Here is a 24765-nt window from a genome sequence, read left to right as displayed (position 1 = left end):
GCCTCCACCCCCAGGAAGCAGCCCGTGACAGCTGACTAACACCCAGGTACCTATTTTACTGCTAGGTAACAGGGGCATAGGGTGAAAGAAACTCTGCCCATTGTTTCTCGCCGGCGCCCGGGATCGAACCCGGGACCACAGGATCACAAGTCCAGCGTGCTGTCCGCTCGGCCTACCGACTCCCACAAAAAACAAACTTTCAACACAAGACAGAATACAAAACAATGGGTATAATATTTTGTAAGTTAAAGGGAAGAATGGAAGTAACTGCAAAGGGCCTATTGGCCCATATTTATTGATGCTTCTATATTGGTGCAGAGTCTTGAAGTGGGTAGAATATAGTTGTGCATTAATTGGCTGTTGATTGCTGGTGTCGACTTCTTAATGTGTAGTGCCTCGCAGATATCAAGCCGCCTGCTATCGCTGTATCTATCGATGATTTCCGTGTTTTTTGTTAAAACTTCTCTGGTGCTGGTCTGGTTGTGGGAAGAGATTATATGTTCCTTAATGGAGCCCTGTTGCTTATTCATCGTTAATCGCCTGGAAAGAGATGTTGTTGTCTTGCCTATATACTGAATTCTTTGAGGCTTACAGTCCCCAAGTGGGCATTTGAAGGCATAGACGACATTGGTCTCTTTTAAAGCGTTCTGCTTTATGTCTGGAGAGTTTCTCATGAGTAGGTTGGCCGTTTTCTTAGTTTTATAGTAGATCGTCAATTGTATCTTCTGATTTTTGTCTGTAGGGATAACGTTTCTATTAACAATATCTTTCAGGACCCTTTCCTCTGTTTTATGAGCTGTGGAAAAGAAGTTCCTGTAAAATAGTCTAATAGGGGGTATAGGTGTTTTGTTAGTTGTCTCTTCAGAGGTTGCATGGCGTTTCACTTTCCTTCTTACGATGTCTTCAACGAAAACATTGGAGAAGCCGTTGTTGAATAGGACCTGCCTTACCCTACAGAGTTCTTCATCGACTTGCTTCCATCCTGAGCTGTGGCTGAGAGCACGGTCGACATAAGCGTTAATGACACTCCTCTTGTACCTGTCTGGGCAGTCACTGTTGGCAGTGAGGCACATTCCTATGTTTGTTTCCTTAGTGTAGACTGCAGTGTGGAAACCTCCGCTCCTTTCCATGACTGTTACATCTAGAAAGGGCAGCCTCCCATCCTTCTCCATCTCGTAAGTGAAACGCAACACAGAATTCCGCTCAAATGCCTCTTTCAACTCCTGCAGATGTCTGACATGAGGTACCTGTGTAAAAATGTCAACATACCTGCAGTATATGGCCGGTTTCAAGTTCATGTCGACTAAGACCTTTTGTTCGATGGTACCCATGTAGAAGTTCGCAAACAGGACACCTAGGGGAGAACCCATGGTGGCCCCAACTACTTGCTTATACATGTGCCCATCCGGGCTCAAAAAGGGTGCCTCTTTAGTACAAGCTTGGAGTAGTTTCCTTAGAATGTTTTCTGGTATGTCAAGAGGAGTACAGGCCAGATCACGATACACTCTGTCCGCCGAATTGAAAGCAAAGATCAACAAATTGATTGAAACTGTGAACGCCAAGAAATCCGGACTCGACCTGCCAAAGATTATTGGGGAATATAAGCGTGGATACGCATATGGAAATGTCAAGACACACAAGCCTGGAACCCCACTTCGGCCAATCATCAGCCAGATACTCACACCCACGTACAGACTGGCGAAGCGACTCAACGGCTTGCTGACTCCTTATGTCCCTTGCACCTTCAGCCTGAAGTCTCCAAAGGAATTTGTTGACTTACTGCGGGGAACACGGGCCACAGGGATAAGAGCCTCGTTGGACGTAGAATCACTGTTTACCAACATACCTGTGGATGAAACAATCGGGATGATAGCGGACATAGTGTATCGTGATCTGGCCTGTACTCCTCTTGACATACCAGAAAACATTCTAAGGAAACTACTCCAAGCTTGTACTAAAGAGGCACCCTTTTTGAGCCCGGATGGGCACATGTATAAGCAAGAAGTTGGGGCCACCATGGGTTCTCCCCTAGGTGTCCTGTTTGCGAACTTCTACATGGGTACCATCGAACAAAAGGTCTTAGTCGACATGAACTTGAAACCGGCCATATACTGCAGGTATGTTGACGACATTTTTACACAGGTACCTCATGTCAGACATCTGCAGGAGCTGAAGGAGGCATTTGAGCGGAATTCTGTGTTGCGTTTCACTTACGAGATGGAGAAGGATGGGAAGCAGCCCTTTCTAGATGTAACGGTCATGGAAAAGAGCGGAGGTTTCCACACTGCAGTCTACATTAAGGAAACAAACATAGGAATGTGCCTCACTGCCAACAGTGACTGCCCAGACAGGTACAAGAGGAGTGTCGTTAACACTTATGTCGACCGTACTCTCAGCCACAGCTCAGGATGGAAGCAAGTCGATGAAGAACTCTGTAGGGTAAGGCAGGTCCTTTTCAACAACGGCTTCTCCAATGGTTTCGTTGAAGACATTATAAGAAGGAAGGTGAAACGCCATGCAACCTCTGAAGAGACAACTAACACAACACCTGTACCCCATATTAGACTATTTTACAGGAACTTCTTTTCCACAGCTTATAAAATGGAGGAAAGGGTCCTGAAAGATATTGTTAATAGAAACGTTATCCCTACAGACAAAAATCAGAAGATACAATTGACGATCTACTATAAAACCAAGAAAACGGCCAACCTACTCATGAGAAACTCTCCAGACACAAAGCAGAACGCTTTAAAAGAGACCAATGTCGTCTATGCCTTCAAATGCCCACTTGGGGACTGTAAGCTTCAAAGAATTCAGTATATAGGCAAGACAACATCTCTTTCCAGGCGATTAACGATGCATAAGAAACAGGGCTCCAATAAGGAACATATAATCTCTTCCCACAACCAGACCATCACCTGAGAAGTTTTAACAAAAAATACGGAAATCATCGATAGATACAGCGATAGCAGGCGGCTTGATATATGCGAGGCACTACACATTAAGAAGTCGACACCAGCAATCAACAGCCAATTAATGCTCAACTATATTCTACCCACTTCAAGACTCCGCACCAATATAGAAGCATCAAGAAATATGGGCCAATAGGCCCTTTGCAGTTACTTCCATTCTTCCCTTTAAATTACAAAATATTATACCCATTGTTTCGTATTCTGTCTTGTGTTGAAAGTTTGTTTTCACCTCATCCAAAACTATTGTAACATATCACCTCACCCAAATGCAGGTATAAAATCGAAGCTGTTTAAAATGTTTTTTTATTTTTTTGTTCACGGGAGACATCTCTCGTCCACGAGGCTAACCATAGCCCGTGCTTCTTGCCCCGCTCCTGTGCTAGGTAAGTTACGGGCTCACCATAGCCCGTGCTACTTGGAACTTGTTCCAAGTAGCTGAATCTATAACAACAACAACAACAACAAACTCTGTTTAGTTTACATACAACTATAACTAAAGTCTTTGAAAATGTAATAAGTTGTTACGAAACGCGTTCAAGTGTCGCGTCAGACTAGAAATAAAAATGAATTTTGGAGAATTGATTTTTCAGTTACCATCAACAGTGAAAAGAAATATAAGAAATATTAAGAAAATTCGTGAAAGAATTATTAATCTTACTTTTTCGGTCATATTTAATAATATATGTCTACAGCAAAGACTGCTACCAAAATATACTAATATATAATATATATATATATATATATATATATATATATATATATATATATATATATATATATATATATATATATATATATATATATATATTATATATATGTCGTACCTAGTAGCCAGAACTCACTTCTCAGCCTACTATGCAAGGCCCGATTTGCCTAATAAGCCAAGTTTTCATGAAATAATATATTTTCTCTATTTTTTTTCTTATGAAATGATAAAGCTACCCATTTCATTATGTATGAGGTCATTTTTTTTTTATTGGAGTTAAAATTAACGTAGATATATGACCGAACCTAACCAACCCTACCTAACCTAACGTAACCTCTCTATAGGTTAGGTTAGGTTAGGTAGCCGAAAAAGTTAGGTTAGGTAGTCGAAAAACAATTCATTCGTGAAAACTTGGCTTATTAAGCAAATCGGGCCTTGCATAGTAGGCTGAGAAGTGCGTTCTGGCTACTAGGTACGACATATATATATATATATATATATATATATATATATATATATATATATATATATATATATATATATATATATATATATATATATATATATATATATATATATATATATATATATATGTCGTACCTAGTAGCCAGAACGCACTTCTCAGCCTACTATGCAAGGCCCAATTTGCCTAATAAGCCAAGTTTTCATGAATTAATTGTTTTTCGACTACCTAACCTACCTAACCTAACCTAACCTAACATTTTCGGCTACCTAACCTAACCTAACCTATAGAGATAGGTTAGGTTAGGTTAGGTAGGGTTGGTTAGGTTCGGTCATATATTTACGTTAATTTTAACTCCAATAAAAAAAAATTGACCTCATACATAATGAAATGGGTAGCTTTATCATTTCATAAGAAAAAAATTAGAGAAAATATATTAATTCAGGAAAACTTGGCTTATTAGGCAAATCGGGCCTTGCATAGTAGGCCGAGAAGTGAGTTCTGGCTACTAGGTACGACATATATATATATATATATATATATATATATATATATATATATATATATATATATATATATATATATATATATATTATATATATATATAATTATAATAATAATAATATTATTGTAGTATTAGTTGGTGGTGGTGTCGTGTTGTTGATCCTTCTTTACGGACAACCCAACCCACAACTCGGTGGAGTGCTTATACTCTACCAGGAGATCACCCTGGGCGCTTCTGGCTCTTGGAGAGGGGCTCAACGTCACACGTTTAGGGGATGTGGCTCCAATACTTAGCCTCGTTGTCACGTGCACACACCCACTCGAGCCGCTGTGACTCCCCACTTACTCCTTAGGTGATATGATCTCCTCAATCCCCTTTGTATTACCTTCTACCCTGTCCACATCAGTGGTTCTTGGTTCTTTCTCTCTCTCCTTCTTTACTATTTCCTGGGAAGCCTCACTAGGACAAGGGCAAACACCAGCAAATTTGAATACATATACTGGACAAAGCACATACACAATACATACACATATAATAATAATGAATGAATCCTATGCTCTATACTATTTCAGTCGGGTTGCGCTCCAACACCATCAGAACTCTATCATCAGCTTATCAAGTGGTATCCTATCTCTTGATTCACCACCTAATATTATCAACCTCCTCAAGTTGGACAAGTCTTATAATACAATTTCGCACTATCAGCAAGAGAATATATATCTGTAAACATGTGCAAGGAAAATTAGCGTATGAATGCAATAACATATAGATAACATAGATATTAATGTTTTTCCTGCCCGAAACGCATTGCGTAATAGTGGCTTTAGGCATTGTATGTACTAGCTCTATCTATATATTGATCCATTAATGTAACATCACTTGTATGTATGTACCTTACCTGAATAAACATATTTATTTTATTTATTTATTTCATATATATATCAGTATAAATGTTCCTTGATACACAACAATGATCAATCGACCACCCTATCAGTCCTAGAACACATATATCTGTAGGTAATCCAGCCTACGACTGTAAATCTATACTTCAGTATAAACACTCCTCGGCACAAGAATGGCATATTATCACTCGCCTTTCACTGCGTCTCGCACGCTAATGACAACCAAACACTCTATCACCTCCCTACAAGTAATCATTTAGAACTTCCCTTCCCCATCTGGAAGTTCACTACCCTGATCTCTTCAGGTTCTTCTGGGTTTAACTACCAGGATCCTCTGCAGCTCCTCCAGGCTGCTGCCATCAAGTTTCCTCGAACAACTAGGGTGCTTCACCACCTCTACAGAAGCACGTGACACTCCTCTTCACTGCTTCTCCTCACAGCTCGAGGTCCTCTCCTCCACTACCTTGGAGTCTCATCAACTACTCCCTCTGTGCTGGCTTCGAAGTTCTCAGCAACTTCTTCCCCAAAGACAAACCTGCAACCCATTGACACTCTAATAAAAATGTTTCCTTATAAACACATAGACGAAATAATCCACACAATATGTTTGCATCCAACATCTATCTGCTCTCTACATGCAGTGAGAGTGGACTCCCCCGTTGGGCTGGTCCATGCTCCGCCTTGCCCGGCGGGCGGCCCCTCAGCTCTGGGAGCGTCCTCCGCCGCCAGTCAGTTGGCTTCAGGCGGTCGACGGGAGAGAACGTGCTGCTCGTCCCTCCAGCTGTCTCTCTCATCTCTGTCTTCTCATTTAGGCTTCCTGCCTTACCAAAACAATTCTAACTTATCAATAAACATTCCCTACTGTCGCTGGGCACACGACCAACTACAAGTAATCACTATAAACTGGCTTATATCAGGCTTACCACAGATTGTCTAGTCGAGGGCGCTATCCCTCTGATGGCGTCTGGTCAGGGCGCTCCCACAGCCCACGAAAATGTCTCTGGGCGGCTTAATGCTCTCTCTCCTCGCCGTCCAGGACTTGAGACCACAACTTCCCAGCTCGATTCCACAGCTGGCACATCTGCACACTTCTCCTCTCTTGGAGATATATCACTAGGGGTTCCTTTCTGACGGAAGCTCAAACGGAGCACGGCTTCCCCCCTGTGATGTCGGGCACTGAAGTGAGCTCAAAGCCCTCCAAAAGCGAGCCTCACGCCTCCAGCAAATTATCCACATCTCCTAGCCAGTCATTTATCTATTTTCTTATTTACTGTCCATAATCTCAAATTGTTCATCATATCCAACCAAACCAACTATTTTACATCTGTATCTTCACCTCTATATTTCCTGGACCTTCCAGTCAGGTCAGGCTTGATAGAATAATTTTCAAGGGGAGACTCGTTTTTCGGCTGCCTGGGATCATAACAATATATAATAAATATGTATAAATATATATAATATGTTGAATATGACCGAAAGGGTAAGATTAATAATTCTAACCCGAATCTTCTCAATATTTCATACATTTTCCATCACTGTCAAAGGTAATTGGAAAAATTAACTCTTCAAAAGTCCATTTTGGAGAGTTAATTACATTTTTCTTTATGATCTGACGCCTAGAAGCGTTTTGCAGGACTTCTCACATTTTCAGAGACAGATTTTTATGCACTCCGTTTCATGCTTATATTTGTTTTGGGGTGAGGTGATAGGAGACAAATGTTTTGGGTGAGATGTCAGGAAACAAATCAATGGGAAAAGACAACACGAAACAATGGTTATAAATGTGGTATACATTTTATCTGCTTGCTTCTGTGCTGGTTTGCGGTCTTGAAGTTTATTGAATGTAATTGTGTTAATTGACTGTTGATTGCTTGTTATGACTTTTTGATGTGTAGGGACTCGCTGATGTCGAGCCTCCTGTTATCGTTGTATCTGTCATAATTTCTGTGTTGCTTGTTAAGATTTCTTTCGGAATGGTCTGGTTGTGTGAGGAGATTATATGCTCCTTGATGGAGCCCTGTTGTTTATGAATTGTTAATCACCTAGAAATAGACGTTGTTGTCTTGCCTATGTGCTGAGATCTTTGGGGCTGACAGTCCCCAAGTGGGCATGTGAAGGCATAGACGACGTTGGTTTCTTTCAAGGCGTTCTGTTTGGTGTCTGGAGAGTTCTTAATAAGTAGGTTGGCCGTTTTCTTGTTTTTGAAGTAAATTGTTAATTGTATCTTCTGATTTGTATCTGTGGGGATAACGTTCCTATTGATAATATTTTTCAAGAAACTTTCCTCCGTCTTGTGAGCCGTTGAAAAGTTCCTGTAAAATAGTCTAATAGTGGGTACAAGTGTTTTGTTAGTTGCCTCTTCAGAGGTTGCATGGTGTTTCACCTTTCTTTTGATGACGTGTTCAACATAACCGTTAGAAAAGCCACTGTTAACTAAGACCTGCCTTACAGTACAGAGTTCTTCGTCGACCTGCTTGCAACCAGAGTTGTGAGTGGGTGTAGGAATGGTGCCCAACCACTTGGACAGTCTGGTATTGAACGCCGTCCTGCAAGAAGCGAGGCCGTCGCTCTACCGTCCAGCCCAAGTGGTTAGACAGCTAAACCTAGAGTGTACCCAGAGCTAAATTCACATGAGAAACCGTTTGGCGGCAGTGATCGCTGTAACATAGTGCTTGACATCACAGTACTTTGGAACGTCTCGGTGCTCAGAGGCAACCAAACAGTACATACCATTAAAGATTGAGCAAAAAATATCAACAGAAACTCACTGTTAAACAGATAACACGAAACGGAAACCAGACACGAGTAAGCTTAGGAGACAGCACAGACAACATAATATACATACACACAGAGAAATCATAATAACGTGATATTTACCAATGAGAAAATCCACTAGGGCTGTGAGGTGGGCGCGAACCAGCGACCAAGGCATTGTTAAGCCGCATACTCTACCACTTGATGAGTCATACAACCGGATTTTTACTCAAAATCTCAGAAAGCTTGGAAAATCGTTCATTTTAATTCATCAAAACATGATTTATTCAGCTGATAGCGTGAAACTTTCGCAATGTATGAAAACGGGTTTTCTCTCAAATAAAAATTATTTGTTTATTATGTTGGTTTAGCATAGTTAGGTCAGGTTAGATATGATTTGGTTAGGTTAGGTTATGTTAGGTTAGGGTAGGTTAGTTTAGGTTAGTTCAGGTCAGGTTAGGTTAAGTTAGGCTTTGATATGTTAGGTTAGGCTTGGTCAGGTTAGGATGGTTAGACTAGGTTAGGCCAAGTTATGTCAGGTTAGGCAAGGTCAGATTAGGTCAGTTCAGGTTAGGTCAGGTTAGGCTAGGTCAGGTTAGGTTTGGTTAGATCAGGTTATACTAGGACAGGTTAGGATTAGGTCACGTTAGGCTATGTCCTATTAGGCTATTTAGTTACGTTACTGTCACGTTGATGCGTGTTTACACAACAGACTGAAGGTGACCAAATCACGTTTCCACTGATAGCTTCAAACATGGGCTAGTGACTTATATGGCAAATATTGACGTGTATTAATTTTAGCAATTCAGTATGAGAAATTACAACGTTCAGTGTTGACTCAAAACATTGATCCAAGCTCTTCTGGCCTATGTTAGCTTTATATCGATCCTGACTCTGGTGGCTGGAGACTGTGAGCTGCTGTTTGACTTTCATCTATTTTCCAATATAGGATATTGGACCCGAGAAATGTTTCTCCTTTAAAGCTTTTTATAAGACCTGGAGTTTTTAGTTGGTTTATGAGGGAGTGCAATGTCGTGTAACCTGAGTTTTGTCAGTCACGCGTCATTGATAAATCAGCGAGTTATCCGAGAGTTGGAGCAGCTTCAATAGCTGTTGATGACGGGGCAGATCAACTGACTGATGCGAATGTTGTCAGTGAAGTTGTTGTCATTTTAATGTATTCTTGAATGTGTGTGTTGTCAGTGAAGTGGTATTGTTCAATGTGTATGTTGTCAGTGAAGAAACATTGTTCAATGTGTATGTTAGTGAAGTGGCATTGTTCAATGTGTATGTTGTTAGTGAAGAAACATTGTTCAATGTGTATGTTGTTAGTGAAGAAACATTGTTCAATGTGTATGTTCTTAGTGAAGAAACATTGTTCAATGTGTATGTTGTTAGTGAAGTGGCATTGTTCAATGTGTGTGTTGTCAGTGAAGTGGCATTGTTCAATGTGTATGTTGTCAGTGAAGTGGCATTGTTCAATGTGTATGTTGTCAGTGAAGTGGCATTGTTCAATGTGTATGTTGTCAGTGAAGTGGCATTGTTCAATGTGTATGTTGTCAGTGAAGTGGCATTGTTCAATGTGTGTGTTGTCAGTGAAGTGGCATTGTTCAATGTGTATGTTAGTGAAGAAACATTGTTCAATGTGTATGTTGTTAGTGAAGAAATATTGTTCAGTGTGTATGTTGTTAGTGAAGAAACATTGTTCAATGTGTATGTTGTTAGTGAATCAATGTGGATATAACGGTTAATGCTGAAACAACATTGATCAGCATCAATGCTCTAGGTAAAGCCACAATACTTTACAAAGATGTTACTGAAACAACAGTCTCTCTCGCCTAAGTCAATGTAAAGTATTTACTGAATCTGGTCTCACATGAAGTTTTCACGAAGTCATCAGGTAAATAAACGCTGGCGGGCAATCAAGGTAATAATGCATTTATTTTAAGCTTAACTGACTTGTTTAAAGTAAATAGAGAAACTACTTAATACGTCAGAAGTAGAAATATTCCAAGTAAAAACAAGGTTTTATAAACGATAAGAAGTACAAATAGTACCAAATTAGTTTGATATTAATACAGTATAAGCAAATAAATATAATACACATTCTGGCTAGAGTGATAACGTGATAGCTGAATTATCTCAAGACTCGTATTACAGTTTTCAGTGAGATTCGATAACGATTTTAGACTCGGGCGGAGAAAGAATATAAATATATCTTACTTTGCAAACGTTTGGAAGATAACACACTCAGAGAATAGTGAACTTTTGCCCAGCTCCTGCTCTCAGGATAGCGTGAACTTTCAGATCTTGCTCTGAGAATAGCAGGAAAGATGAGATCTTGCTCTGAGGATACCAGAAAAGATGAAATCTTGCTCTGAGGATAGCAGAAAAGACGATATGTTGCTCTATGGATAGAGGAAAAGATAAGATCTTGGTCTAAGGATAGCGGAAAAGAGTAGAGCTTTCTCTAATGATAGCGAAAAAGAGTAGATCTTGCTCTATGGATAGCGGGAAAGAATAGATATTGCTCTGTGGATAGCAGTAAATATTAGATCTTGGTCGAAGGATAGCGGAAAACAATAGATCTTGCTCTAAGGATATCGTTAATGTTCAAATCCTTATATGAGGATATCCTAAACATGAACGTTCACATCCCACTCTGAGGTTGGCCAAAATGTTAAGATATTACCGCGATGGAAATTTATACTTCGGTCAAAATATATTTTGACTAAGTTCGTATAAGTTAACATTAAAAATGTATTTCTCCAACTCGTGTTATTTCCAATACAAATATTAGCAGAGCGGGTAAAATGTTATACAATAACGCTTGCAAATTCATTTAACTTCCAAATCAATACCAATCTAATTTGATGTTAAATTTATATATGAGTTAGAATGAGTTAGGAAACGTTAGAGAATAGAAGTGTGGCATGAGTAGGGTTGTTAGTTGTGCTGCTCTGGTTAGTGAGTGTCGTTAGACGTGTATCGCTGGTTATAGTGAGGAAATGTGGAGGAGCAGTGGTGTGGATTCGAACCTGTGCACTAAGGGTGGGGGGTTGAATCCTTACCCAGGCACACGCCCCAGACAACTAGGCCACGACAGTGTCTGGGGGGCGTGTGCTTGGGAGTATTCACCGCATGGGTTCGAATGCTCATGACGGCTCCTACGGATTTTCTCATTGATACTTCACGTTAGTGTGATTACTCTCTGTATATTTACTTTTTGTGTCTGCAGGATTGAGATATTAGCTCTTGGGCCCCGCCTTTCTAACCAATCTATTTGGTTATCAGTCTACCTGAGTGTTAGCATATATCACTGGTTAGATAACGTTGTTAGTCGTATACCACATGTTAGAGAGTACTATTAATAGTGTATCACCGGAGAGGGAGAAGTAAGGACATATACATAGAGACAATTGCAGTAGTCCCAGAGCACATGAGAGGCAGTTCCTTATACACATTCAACTATGGCCATTCATACACCTGGACCAACCCGACGATTATACATTATGTTTCCTAGCGGTCTGATCTTTAAATACAGTTATCTATTTACAAACTAACTCACAAACAACAAACAAACTCAGATCTTTTTAAATCTAAATTTATTCATTTTCTATTCAGTTGTTTTATGTAAGCTTGGTTAATTCGTAATTTCAATTCTCTCAATTTATATCCTCAATTTATAGCATTTGTAAATTTTTCTTCAATCATATTTTCAAATAATTTTTGTCTCTATTGAAAATGCAAATTACGTTTTAAAAATATTCCTGTACACAGATGTCGTAATTCTCGTAATTAAAATCATCCTTCACTGAGCACCTTAAGGCAGGTGATTATAATTCTGAACTGTATGATCGTGGCCTGACATAACAGGTACAGCTGATGACAAACTTTAGATAACCAGTTACTAAAGCGTCTAGAAATATTCACTAGAATCCAATTAGCAACATTTCGAACATTAAAACATTGAATTTTAAATTCATCTTTCACTCAGAAATGTCGTATTTCCTCGTTGTCCAGCTGTCAGCTCCAACATTTGTCCTCATAACTGTCCATCAGGTAATATCCTGTCCGTTTTAACATTCTGTCCAAGTCGTCCTGAAGCTGTATTTAGTCCTGGTCTGAATGTCCCAAGATTAATTTGATCAGAATGATGATGTGAATTCTATATGTTGTTAGCTGACACGACAGACAGCACACGATCGAGTCTGTGAGCAGTCTATTTCAGACTCCAATACAGAATATTCCTGAAATAGATATGAATTTATCCACTTATAAAATATTCACGAGATTATCATGTCTTAAACCGGTGTTTGAGCCGAATGGTGAGTAATTTGAGTAATAGAGCAAGGGTTACAGAGAGGTTTTGTGTAGCGTAATAGTGCTTGCAGAGATTAGTGTTAGTACTGTACTGGTGTAGTGTTGTTAGTGCTGATGTAGGCACATGTTAGAGAGAGGTTGTGCTGGAGAACGTTCAAGGTAAGAACACATTAGTGGATAAACAGGTATTGGAGCTTCTAAAGTCCATTCACCTTTCCTCTATTCGTTCACATATTAATTAAACAATTATAATTTCATTTCTGTTTGCTTTGGTACGGCAAAGTGAGAACCATGGTGAGTAATGGTGAGTAATCTGGGTATTTATGGTGACTCTGCTATCGTTGAAATAACGATGTGGTAACCGAGGATTCACAGTGAAGGAACCAATAGCACCAACAACGACTCACAGGAGAAAGACTGTCAAGAAAGAGGCGAAGGTTCAAGGACAACACAGATCACCATTACGAGAATTAATCAAGAAAAGATAATTAATTAGCGTTACCTCCTGCCAGGTAGGCTATCTGTCACCGCAGATAATTAGCGTTACCTCCTGCCAGGTAGGCTCCCTATCACCACAGATAATTAGCGTTACCTCCTGCCAGGTAGGCTCTCTGTCACCGCAGATAATTAGCGTTACCTCCTGCCAGGTAGGCTCCCTATCACCGCAGATAATTAGCGTTACCTCCTGCCAGGTAGGCTCCCTATCACCGCAGATAATTAGCGTTACCTCCTGCCAGGTAGGCTATCTGTCACCACAGATAATTAGCGTTACCTCCTGCCAGGTAGGCTCTCTATCACCGCAGATAATTAGCGTTACCTACTGCCAGGTAGGCTCTCTATCACCGCAGATAATTAGCGTTACCTCCTGCCAGGTAGGCTCTCTGTCCCCGCAGATAATTAGCGTTACCTCCTGCCAGGTAGGCTCTCTATCACCGCAGATAATTAGCGTTACCTCCTGCCAGGTAGGCTCTCTATCACCGCAGATAATTAGCGTTACCTACTGCCAGGTAGGCTCTCTATCACCGCAGATAATTAGCGTTACCTCCTGCCAGGTAGGCTCTCTATCACCGCAGATAATTAATTTAGTGGGCAGTTAATGGGACAGGTGATAAACGAGACAGGTGCTTGCTCATTCACTGGCTGCCACGACACGGGCACGCTATCACACCACACAATAAGAACACATAAACAAGAACGCACATAAACAAGGACCCACATAAACAAGGACGCACATAAACAAGGACGCACATAAACAAGGACTCACATAAACAAGGACGCACATAAACAAGGACTCACATAAACAAGGACGCACATAAACAAGGACCCACATAAACAAGGACCCACATAAACAAGGACGCACATAAACAAGGACGCACATAAACAAGGACTCACATAAACAAGGACGCACATAAACAAGGACTCACATAAACAAGGACGCACATAAACAAGGACCCACATAAACAAGGACGCACATAAACAAGGACCCACATAAACAAGGACACACAAACCTGGGACGCATAAACAAGGACACAAACAAGGGCACTTTAACAAGGACACATAAACAATACCATTGAATACCGTCCGTTCATTACCACAGTGATGAAGCTGGTGCATCATTACCACAGTGATGAAGCTGGTGCATCATTACCACAGTGATGAAGCTGGTGCATCATTACCACAGTGATGAAGCTGGTGCATCATTACCACAGTGATGAAGCTGGTGCGTCATTACCACAGTGATGAAGCTGGTGCGTCATTACTACAGTGATGAAGCTGGTGCATCATTACCACAGTGATGAAGCTGGTGCATCATTACCACAGTGATGAAGCTGGTGCGTCATTACCACAGTGATGAAGCTGGTGCGTCATTACCACAGTGATGAAGCTGGTGCATCATTACCACAGTGATGAAGCTGGTGCGTCATTACCACAGTGATGAAGCTGGTGCATCATTACCACAGTGATGAAGCTGGTGCATCATTACCACAGTGATGAAGCTGGTCCGTTCATTACCACAGTGATGAAGCTGGTCCGTTCATTACCACAGTGATGAAGCTGGTCCGTTCATTACCACAGTGATGAAGCTGGTCCGTTCATTACCACAGTGATGAAGCTGGTGCATCATTACCACAGTGATGAAGCTGGTGCGTCATTACCACAGTGATGAAGCTGGTGCATCATTACCACAGTGATGAAGCTGGTGCATCATTACCACAGTGATGAAGCTGGTGCATCATTACCACAGTGATGAAGCTGGTGCATCATTACCACAGTGATGAAGCTGGTGCATCATTACCACAGTGATGAAGCTGGTGCATCATTACCACAGTGATGAAGCTGGTCCGTTCATTACCACAGTGATGAAGCTGGTCCGTTCATTACCACAGTGATGAAGCTGGTCCGTTCATTACCACAGTGATGAAGCTGGTCCGTTCATTACCACAGTGATGAAGCTGGTGCATCATTACCACAGTGATGAAGCTGGTGCATCATTACCACAGTGATGAAGCTGGTGCATCATTACCACAGTGATGAAGCTGGTGCATCATTACCACAGTGATGAAGCTGGTCCGTTCATTACCACAGTGATGAAGCTGGTGCATCATTACCACAGTGATGAAGCTGGTGCATCATTACCACAGTGATGAAGCTGGTGCATCATTACCACAGCGATGAAGCTGGTCCGTTCATTACCACAGTGATGAAGCTGGTGCATCATTGCCACAGTGATGAAGCTGGTGCATCATTACCACAGTGATGAAGCTGGTGCATCATTACCACAGTGATGAAGCTGGTGCATCATTACCACAGTGATGAAGCTGGTGCATCATTACCACAGTGATGAAGCTGGTGCATCATTACCACAGTGATGAAGCTGGTCCGTTCATTACCACAGTGATGAAGCTGGTGCATCATTACTACAGTGATGAAGCTGGTGCATCATTACCACAGTGATGAAGCTGCTGCATCATTACCACAGTGATGAAGCTGGTGCATCATTACCACAGTGATGAAGCTGGTGCATCATTACCACAGTGATGAAGCTGGTGCATCATTACCACAGTGATGAAGCTGGTGCATCATTACCACAGTGATGAAGCTGGTCCGTTCATTACCACAGTGATGAAGCTGGTGCATCATTACCACAGTGATGAAGCTGGTGCATCATTACCACAGTGATGAAGCTGGTGCATCATTACCACAGCGATGAAGCTGGTCCGTTCATTACCACAGTGATGAAGCTGGTGCATCATTGCCACAGTGATGAAGCTGGTGCATCATTACCACAGTGATGAAGCTGGTGCATCATTACCACAGTGATGAAGCTGGTGCATCATTACCACAGTGATGAAGCTGGTGCATCATTACCACAGTGATGAAGCTGATGCATCATTACCACAGTGATGAAGCTGGTCCGTTCATTACCACAGTGATGAAGCTGGTGCATCATTACCACAGTGATGAAGCTGGTGCATCATTACCACATTGATGAAGCTGGTCCGTTCATTACCACAGTGATGAAGCTGGTGCATCATTACCACAGTGATGAAGCTGGTCCGTTCATTACCACAGTGATGAAGCTGGTCCGTTCATTACCACAGTGATGAAGCTGGTCCGTTCATTACCACAGTGATGAAGCTGGTGCATCATTACCACAGTGATGAAGCTGGTGCATCATTACCACAGTGATGAAGCTGGTGCATCATTACCACAGTGATGAAGCTGGTGCATCATTACCACAGCGATGAAGCTGGTCCGTTCATTACCACAGTGATGAAGCTGGTCCGTTCATTACCACAGTGATGAAGCTGGTGCATCATTACCACAGTGATAAAGCTGGTGCATCATTACCACAGTGATAAAGCTGGTGCATCATTACCACAGTGATGAAGCTGGTCCGTTCATTACCACAGTGATGAAGCTGGTGCATCATTACTACAGTGATGAAGCTGGTCCGTTCATTACCACAGTGATGAAGCTGGTGCATCATTACCACAGTGATGAAGCTGGTGCATCATTACCACAGTGATGAAGCTGGTGCATCATTACCACAGTGATGAAGCTGGTGCATCATTACCACAGTGATGAAGCTGGTGCATCATTACCACAGTGATGAAGCTGGTCCGTTCATTACCACAGTGATGAAGCTGGTCCGTTCATTACCACAGTGATGAAGCTGGTCCGTTCATTACCACTGTGATGAAGCTGGTGCATCATTACCACTGTGATGAAGCTGGTGCATCATTACCACAGAGATGAAGCTGGTTCGTTCATTACCACAGTGATGAAGCTGGTCCGTTCAGTACCACAGTGATGAAGCTGGTGCATCATTACTACAGTGATGAAGCTGGTGCATCATTACCACAGTGATGAAGCTGGTGCATCATTACCACAGCGATGAAGCTGGTCCGTTCATTACCACAGTGATGAAGCTGGTCCGTTCATTACCACAGTGATGAAGCTGGTGCATCATTACCACAGAGATGAAGCTGGTCCGTTCATTACCACAGTGATGAAGCTGGTCCGTTCATTACCACAGTGATGAAGCTGGTGCATCATTACCACAGAGATGAAGCTGGTCCGTTCATTACCACATAGATGAAGCTGGTTCGTTCATTACCACAGTGATGAAGCTGGTCCGTTCAGTACCACAGTGATGAAGCTGGTGCATCATTACTACAGTGATGAAGCTGGTGCATCATTACCACAGTGATGAAGCTGGTGCATCATTACCACAGCGATGAAGCTGGTCCGTTCATTACCACAGTGATGAAGCTGGTCCGTTCATTGCCACAGTGATGAAGCTGGTGCATCATTACCACAGAGATGAAGCTGGTCCGTTCATTACCACAGTGATGAAGCTGGTCCGTTCATTACCACAGTGATGAAGCAGGTGCATCATTACCACATAGATGAAGCTGGTCCGTTCATTACCACAGTGATGAAGCTGGTCCGTTCAGTACCACCACAGAGATGAAGCTGGTCCGTTCAGTACCACCACAGAGATGAAGCTGGTCCGTTCAGTACCACAGTGTGGGGGAAAACCTGACTCCAATAACTATTGTTTTTGGCTCTGAGAACTAATAATTAAATATATACTTCGATAGCTATGAAGGACCACCACTTTTTGAGAAAAAGTGGAAAACAAAATAAAGCAATGGAAAAACTGATCCCAAGAACTAGTGTCCTATGGATCTTAGTAAGACTGTAATTCTTATATAAATGGAGTCAAATTAACTTACACAAAATTGGGGGGTTACATGCTAAAAGATGAATACATCCCTAGCATTATTCTGGTGCTGGTTCTTCACCAGAGTAAATCAAATATGAAAGTATACAAGGTTGACTATATAATATTAATTATAGGTAAATGCACCTCAATATACAACTGAAATGTTGAATAGCATCAGTAAATCAATGGGTTAATGTAATTGATCTCTTTGAGAGATCACTACTGTAACTACAGAGTTATTGCTACAGATAAAAAAGGGAGAGCTTAGCTGTAAATCTAGTGAGGTGTAATCAGTTGCTACGCTCCACCGACGACGTGTTGCATAGGGCAAATTGTTGCACGGAACGGTGGGGGAGCCTAGCACCTCGGTTGGCGTCGCCTTGGTATTGAAAGGCAATTACATTGTAGAAATCTTTTACATAATAAGTAACTACAAATAAATCCTAAATCATGAGGATAACAATGGAAATTATCAGCTAATATCTGAGTAATTTATGTTAAACCACTGTAAATTTCTTTGGAGAAAATACTGAAATTAATTATCTATTTAGATGGTAAATTTACTTAAGAGACACGTACGGGATTGTATTATTTTGCATTCGGCCTAACGACTGCTAGTCTAAATGTTAACTGTGGCCACATGATAACAAACAGATAAACCTAGCTGCCGAGCCGCGTGTTCGTTGCTGTGGAGACTTGAGCAATTCTTCGTCCTCCAGCTGCTGCTTGAAAGGCGTTAACTTGGGAATTGCAGATATGCTAGTCTGGGACACGGCTATTGTGCCAAATAACGTGGCACCGCTCAACTGATCGTGGGAGCGAAATAAGTTAGTCAAAACGTAGTTCTGCTACACGCTGTCAATGGCGTCCGAGTCGTGCTCTCTCGTTCTCGCGTGTCTACTGACGCTCTCCCGTGTTCCTCCTCCTCCTTATTGCGCATGCGCGGCTCTCGATAGACATCTCGAGCGTAAATGTATATGTATATATCGCAATTGACTAAGAAAGGAAGAGGTAATGACGAGTATTAATATCACATTAAATTCTTCGGTGATAAAATATAATTTCTCGTAACATAAATTGACTTATTAAAGTTGTGTAGCTAATCGAGGAAATTAAAGTAAAATCATTTACATCAAAGTAATTTCCTCTAGAATGTTTAATATTATTTAAATAAGGGAGTTCCAGTAGTTAGTAGTATACTACGAAATTAAACTTATTCGTAAGGAACTATCTTTAGTAAAGGAAATGATAAACTAGATTCTTGTTATAAATACCACTAAATGTGGAGAGAATTCATGTTACTGCCTGTCTTTCCTCACGTCGTCACTCTGACTAGGAAGAATTTGGCAATGAATAAATCATGATAATGATTAAATCTACAAGTTAGTAATTTTAGTAACTACTTTGGTTAATACAAAGGTTGTATGAAATACAATGATGTATAAAACTGTTGGTTATTTCCAACATAACTCCGGGGAGAGAAAACTCGGGTCGTAGTTCAGGTATTAGTACTAATGTACACCTGTTTCTCTATCCCGAAGTTATATTCATGGGTTAGTAGGTTAGTACGCACCTAACGAATGTCCCGAATCTTTGGTAGATGACTAAGTCAACATGGGGACGTAAATAAACATTGAAAATTATTAAATAATTCCTTTGTAAGAGACAGAAGGATATTAACAAAATATAAATTATGAATAATTGGTTCATTTAAGATTAAGGAGCCTTCATCAATACAGTGAGGCTACTGTCCAGGGTCACAATGACTAGTAATTAATTACTGGACATCAACTCATCACTGCATCAGCGTGATCACCTCAAGTTTAAATGATAAGTTATCTACTCTTGAATAGAATCAAAATATTGTTTAAGTTTCTGTTTGCAGTTCTGAGCAGCGACTCTTGATGGTCTTGTGCTCGGTTGAGTAGAATCATTGTTCTCTGAAACTTGGGTTACAGGTATATCTGTAGAACACTCGTGTTCTGCTAACTCTAAAGGTACTAATTTCTCTAGTGTTTTCAAGGTTGTAGTGCCTCGACACTGAACTTTAACAATTCGTAATACACCATGGCGGTCAGGATGGATGTCAACAATTTTACCTATAGGCCAATCTGACCTGGGTCCATCACTGTCTACTAGGAACAGATCACCTGGTTTAAGTTGAACTTTATTGTATGGGCTTGCAGCTCCATAATGATATTCTCTTAAAGCAGTTAAATATTCACGTGTCCAGACCTCATTCCATTTCTCTATTACTCTTGAAAGGTGTCTATAACTCTCCACCAAGTCACTTGCTTTGACACACGAAGGGTCAGCTGGATCCTCGTCTCCTAGAGATTTTAGAGGTCTCAGAAGACCACCATGAATCAAATGAGAGGGACTTAGGGGTTCTCTTTGGGAGATATCTTCTGTTAAGTAGGTTAGAGGTCTGTTGTTGACTCGTGCTTCAATTTCCACGACAAGGGTCTGTATCTCGGTGAGATTAATTTTCTACCTGTGTAAGGTTTTTCTTAGGCATTTCTTAACAGTTCCCACCATTCTTTCGTAAAAACCGCCGTGCCATGGTACTCTTGGAGGAATAAATTTCCAATAGCATTGTCTCTGATTGAGCACAGAGTGTAATTCTGGATGGTTCCATATTTCTTGTAAGCAAGCTTCTCCTACTACGAAGTTAGATCCATTATATGAGATCATTAATTTTGGGCAAGATCTTCGTGCAGCAAATCTGTGAAAGGCTTGCAGAAAGGCTTCTGCACTCATGTCAGAAGTGACTTCTAAATGCACTCCGCGTGTGGTAGCACACGTGAAAAGGCAAATGTAGGCTTTCACTGGAATCTTGTCCGGTGTGCCTGTTAAAATTAGTGCTCCTGTATAGTCGACGCCTGTGGTTTCAAAGGGACGAAGGTGGACGACTCGCTCCTTAGGTAGGGGCGGTGGACCTGGATAAGGACACACTCGAGCATCATATCTCTTGCAGATTACATAAGACTTGATTAAAGATTTGACAGTTTGGCGACCTTGGGGAAGCCAAAAACGTTGTCTGATTTCAGTAAGAGTATCTAATACTCCACCATGCAGTGTATTATGCTCATGGTAATGTAAAACTATGAGTTTAGTATTGATGTGGTGACGTAAAAGAAGTATAGGATTCTTCGTATCTAAATTTATTTCTGCGTGAAGCAGACGTCCGCCGCTTCTCAAAATGTTATAATTGTCTGAGTCAAGCCAGATGCCCAGAGACTTACTCAACCTTTCTGGGAGATGTTCATATTCCTTCCCATAAGTCTCTTGTTAAGCTTATTTGACCCAATATTTGATGGAACTAGGAAATCGATACTTGATCCCCATCTTGTTGATGAAATCAAATACCATTTCTGTAACTCTTAGTAATTTACTTGAGTTGGAGTAACGATGAGGATTGATAGCTAAAGTTCGAGGGGGGTTATGGATCCACAACAGGGGTAGTGATATGGGTCACAATGACTTGCGGCTTCTGTTGGGGCCACTGACCACTAACTAGCCATTGGGGTCCATTAAACCACATCTCGGTTTTAACTAATTGCTTTAAAGTCAAACCTCTGGATAAATAGTCAGCTGGATTGTCCTTGGTTGGGACATGTCTTAATTTATAACCAGCAGACAATTCTCGAATTTCCCTTACTCGATTGCTGACATAGGGAGTTTTGTTGTTGTCGTTTTTTACCCACTGCAATACTGCCTCATTGTCTGACCACACTACTATTTCACCAAGGTGAACATTGCTGAGGGTTTTGATCAGGCAATGAGTCAGTCTTACACCTACTAATAAGGCAGTTAATTCCATTTGGGGTAGTGACCTCTTTTTAATCGGGGCTACCCTTGCCTTAGATGTAAGCAAAAATGATTGTTGAGTATTAACTAGATAGGCTACTGAGCCATACGCTTGCCTGAAGCATCACAGAATACATGTAAATTTGTGGGTAAATTTAGTCCTAAGGTATTTCGAGGAAACTGTAGAATACTAAGTTTGTTGTAATCAGGAATCAACTGCTGCCATTTTTCTTGGAGATCCTCCGGCAACGTTTCATCCCACCTCAAATTCCTTTGCCAGCACTCCTGCATAAGGAGTTTACCCTTAATTAGAATAGGACTGAGTAGGCCTAAAGGGTCAAATGGCTTGCTGACATGGGAGAGTAGTTTTCTCATGGTTAGAGGTGAATGATTGAAATCCACCGACTTGATATTCAATTTGTCTGTGGAAGTATTCCACTCCATACCTAAGACTTTCAATTTGTGAGGTACCTTATAATCAGGGAATTCTTCCTCGATTATTTGGTTGAGTTGTTTATTATTGGAGGCCCACGACTGTAGGGGCATGTTAGCTCCCAACAGTTCACGATTAGCCTCATGGTAGATTTCCACTAGTTTATTCTCATCATTAGTGGTTCCTTGAAAATTGTCAACGTATAAATTGTTGCTAATCTCAGTCTTGTAGGGGCTATTAGACTTCTTAAGATGTGTATCCAGAGTAGCCTGGAATAAGAATGGGGAAGATGTCGCTCCAAACAGTACTGAGGCAAATCTATATGTAATAATTTCGCTGTTAGGGTCCTGTGGATCTTTCACCCAGAGAAATTTAGTAAAATCACGATTCGTCTCTTGTAAGCCTACTCTTAAAAAGGCCTTACTAATGTCGGCCGTATAGGCAAAAACACTAGAGCGAAATCGTAATAAGACATCTTGTAATCTTTGGGTTAGGCTAGGTCCAGTTTGTAGACAATCATTTAATGACACGCTGCCTGCCTTTAATTTGGCACTACAATTAAATACAATCCTGATTGGTGTTGTAACTGAATCTTTCAGGACAGCATGATGTGGCAAATAATGGCCTGTCTTTTGGTTGTCTTCTTCAACAACTTCTAAAAATTTGTTAGCAAGTTGTTGTTGTATTAAAGCATGATACAGTTGCAATTTATCTGGTTGCTTGCATAGCCTAGCTAATTGAGAATTTAATTGGGTTGAGGCCATGAAATAATTTACTGGAAGCTGTGGGTGGTTCAGCTTCCACGGGAGTCTCACCCAATATTGATTATCTTGGAAAATCACAGTATCAAGATATTGTTGTTATACGTCCATGTGTCATCTGGACTGGGTTGATCAGGGACTATGCCTAAGGTGTCCAAATCCCATAATTTGTGAACAGGGGGATTGGACTCATCATCCTCAGTTTTGTCTCTGTCATGTAGTGGTGACTGCTCTAGGCCTAGTCACTCCACTATTGAATTAGTTGGTTGATTACTAGCAGATTTAGAATGTTGTTGGATCAACACCGGTCCTGTGAGTAGTTTACCCCCAGCTGACAGTAACAAGTTTACACCTCGTTGCCTGGTGCATCCAGTAATAAATCTATAATAAAAGTCAACTCCAATAAGAATACCTACATCGTTGAGACAGTCTGTATTTATTTTATGATCCGCTAGCCTAATACTGCTGCGTTTAAGAAATTTGACTGTTTGAGCAAGACCTGTAACATGAAATCTGAGGGGATCTTGTCAACGACTATGGCTTGAATTGGGCTGGTGCAGCCTCCTAAACGTACCAAAACTTTAACAACCTGGTAGTCACGAGGTCCACTATTGGTTAGGAATCCAGAGATATTGAAATTCACTCGAGCAATTGGCTTCAGTTTCAACTGATCAACTAGCTGTTGAGAAATAAAGGTTTTCTGTGAACCTTGGTCAAAGAGACCACCAGTGGAAATTTTAGATCTCTTATTGATAAATTTTAATTGAGCTGTTGGTAACGTAGTTGTGTTATTCGACTCTGTTGCAAGTACACTTATGTCTTGGTGAACCTTGCAATACTGTACAAAAGTAAATTTTACAATTTTCTTATGAGGATTGGTTGATCTTGATTGATCACTACCACACAAGGAATAATGGTGTCTACCCTTGTGGCACTTGTTGCACATACATAAGGAAACAGTACAGCTATTGGGGTCATGAGGACCCGCGCACCTTGTGCATCTGTGTAATTCTTGCAAACGATGAATTCGGGTGTTATGGTCTGGATAAGTACTACACTTATAAGTAAGATGTTCATTATTGCAGAACAAACACCTTTTCACTGTAGGAGAAGTCGTAGGAGTGGTACTCACTACAGGGTTTATAGGGTTCACTGTGTATGTACCTACATTTCCAGATTTCCATTTCAGAGATGATTTATTAAAATCTGATTTTACTACAGTAGTTGCAGTACGTTGGGGTTTATGATGAGAGTTAGTAGAGAAGTTTGAAACACTCTTCCCATCTTGGTTGGCTCTTTGTCTTTCGACTAGGGTATGTAAACCTTCTGTAATTTCATTCATGGTCAGAGAGGTTTTATTGTACATAGTACACAATTTATCTAAAGTTTCTCTTGGTAATTTTCGCCTTACAACTACTTTTGTCATCCATTCAGCAGTCTGAATTTAGACTTTAAGGCTTAAGGCTTTGAGTAACGATTCTAACTGTAGTCTGAAAGTTTGGAGAGAATCTGTAGAATTATTAGCAGATGGTAAATCCAGCAATTTTTGGACTAAGATAGTAATAGTCTTTTCCTTGTTATCGTAGTTGCTCTTAAGCAATTGAACAGCTAGGTCATAACCATCACTGGTCAGTGTTATGTTAGAGATTACCTTCAAGGCTTCATTTCGTAACAAGCCTTGTAAATAAGTGAACTTGGTTGTTTGAGGGATGTTAGTTTTAGAGTCTACTGCATCCACGAATTTACTCCAGAAATCATCCCAACTCTCATTCTCGTTACCAGAGAATGTGGGTATATTGATCTGAGGTAATTTGACATCACGATCTGAATGTACAGTAGAGGCTGTTCTTAATTTGTTTTTAGCAATTTGCTTTTTAAAGGGTTGAAGTTTAACCTGTACATC

Source organism: Procambarus clarkii, chromosome 60 (genome assembly GCF_040958095.1).
Source record: "Procambarus clarkii isolate CNS0578487 chromosome 60, FALCON_Pclarkii_2.0, whole genome shotgun sequence".
Classification (NCBI taxonomy): Eukaryota; Metazoa; Arthropoda; class Malacostraca; order Decapoda; family Cambaridae; genus Procambarus; species Procambarus clarkii.
Note: the sequence above shows the minus strand (reverse complement) of the source record.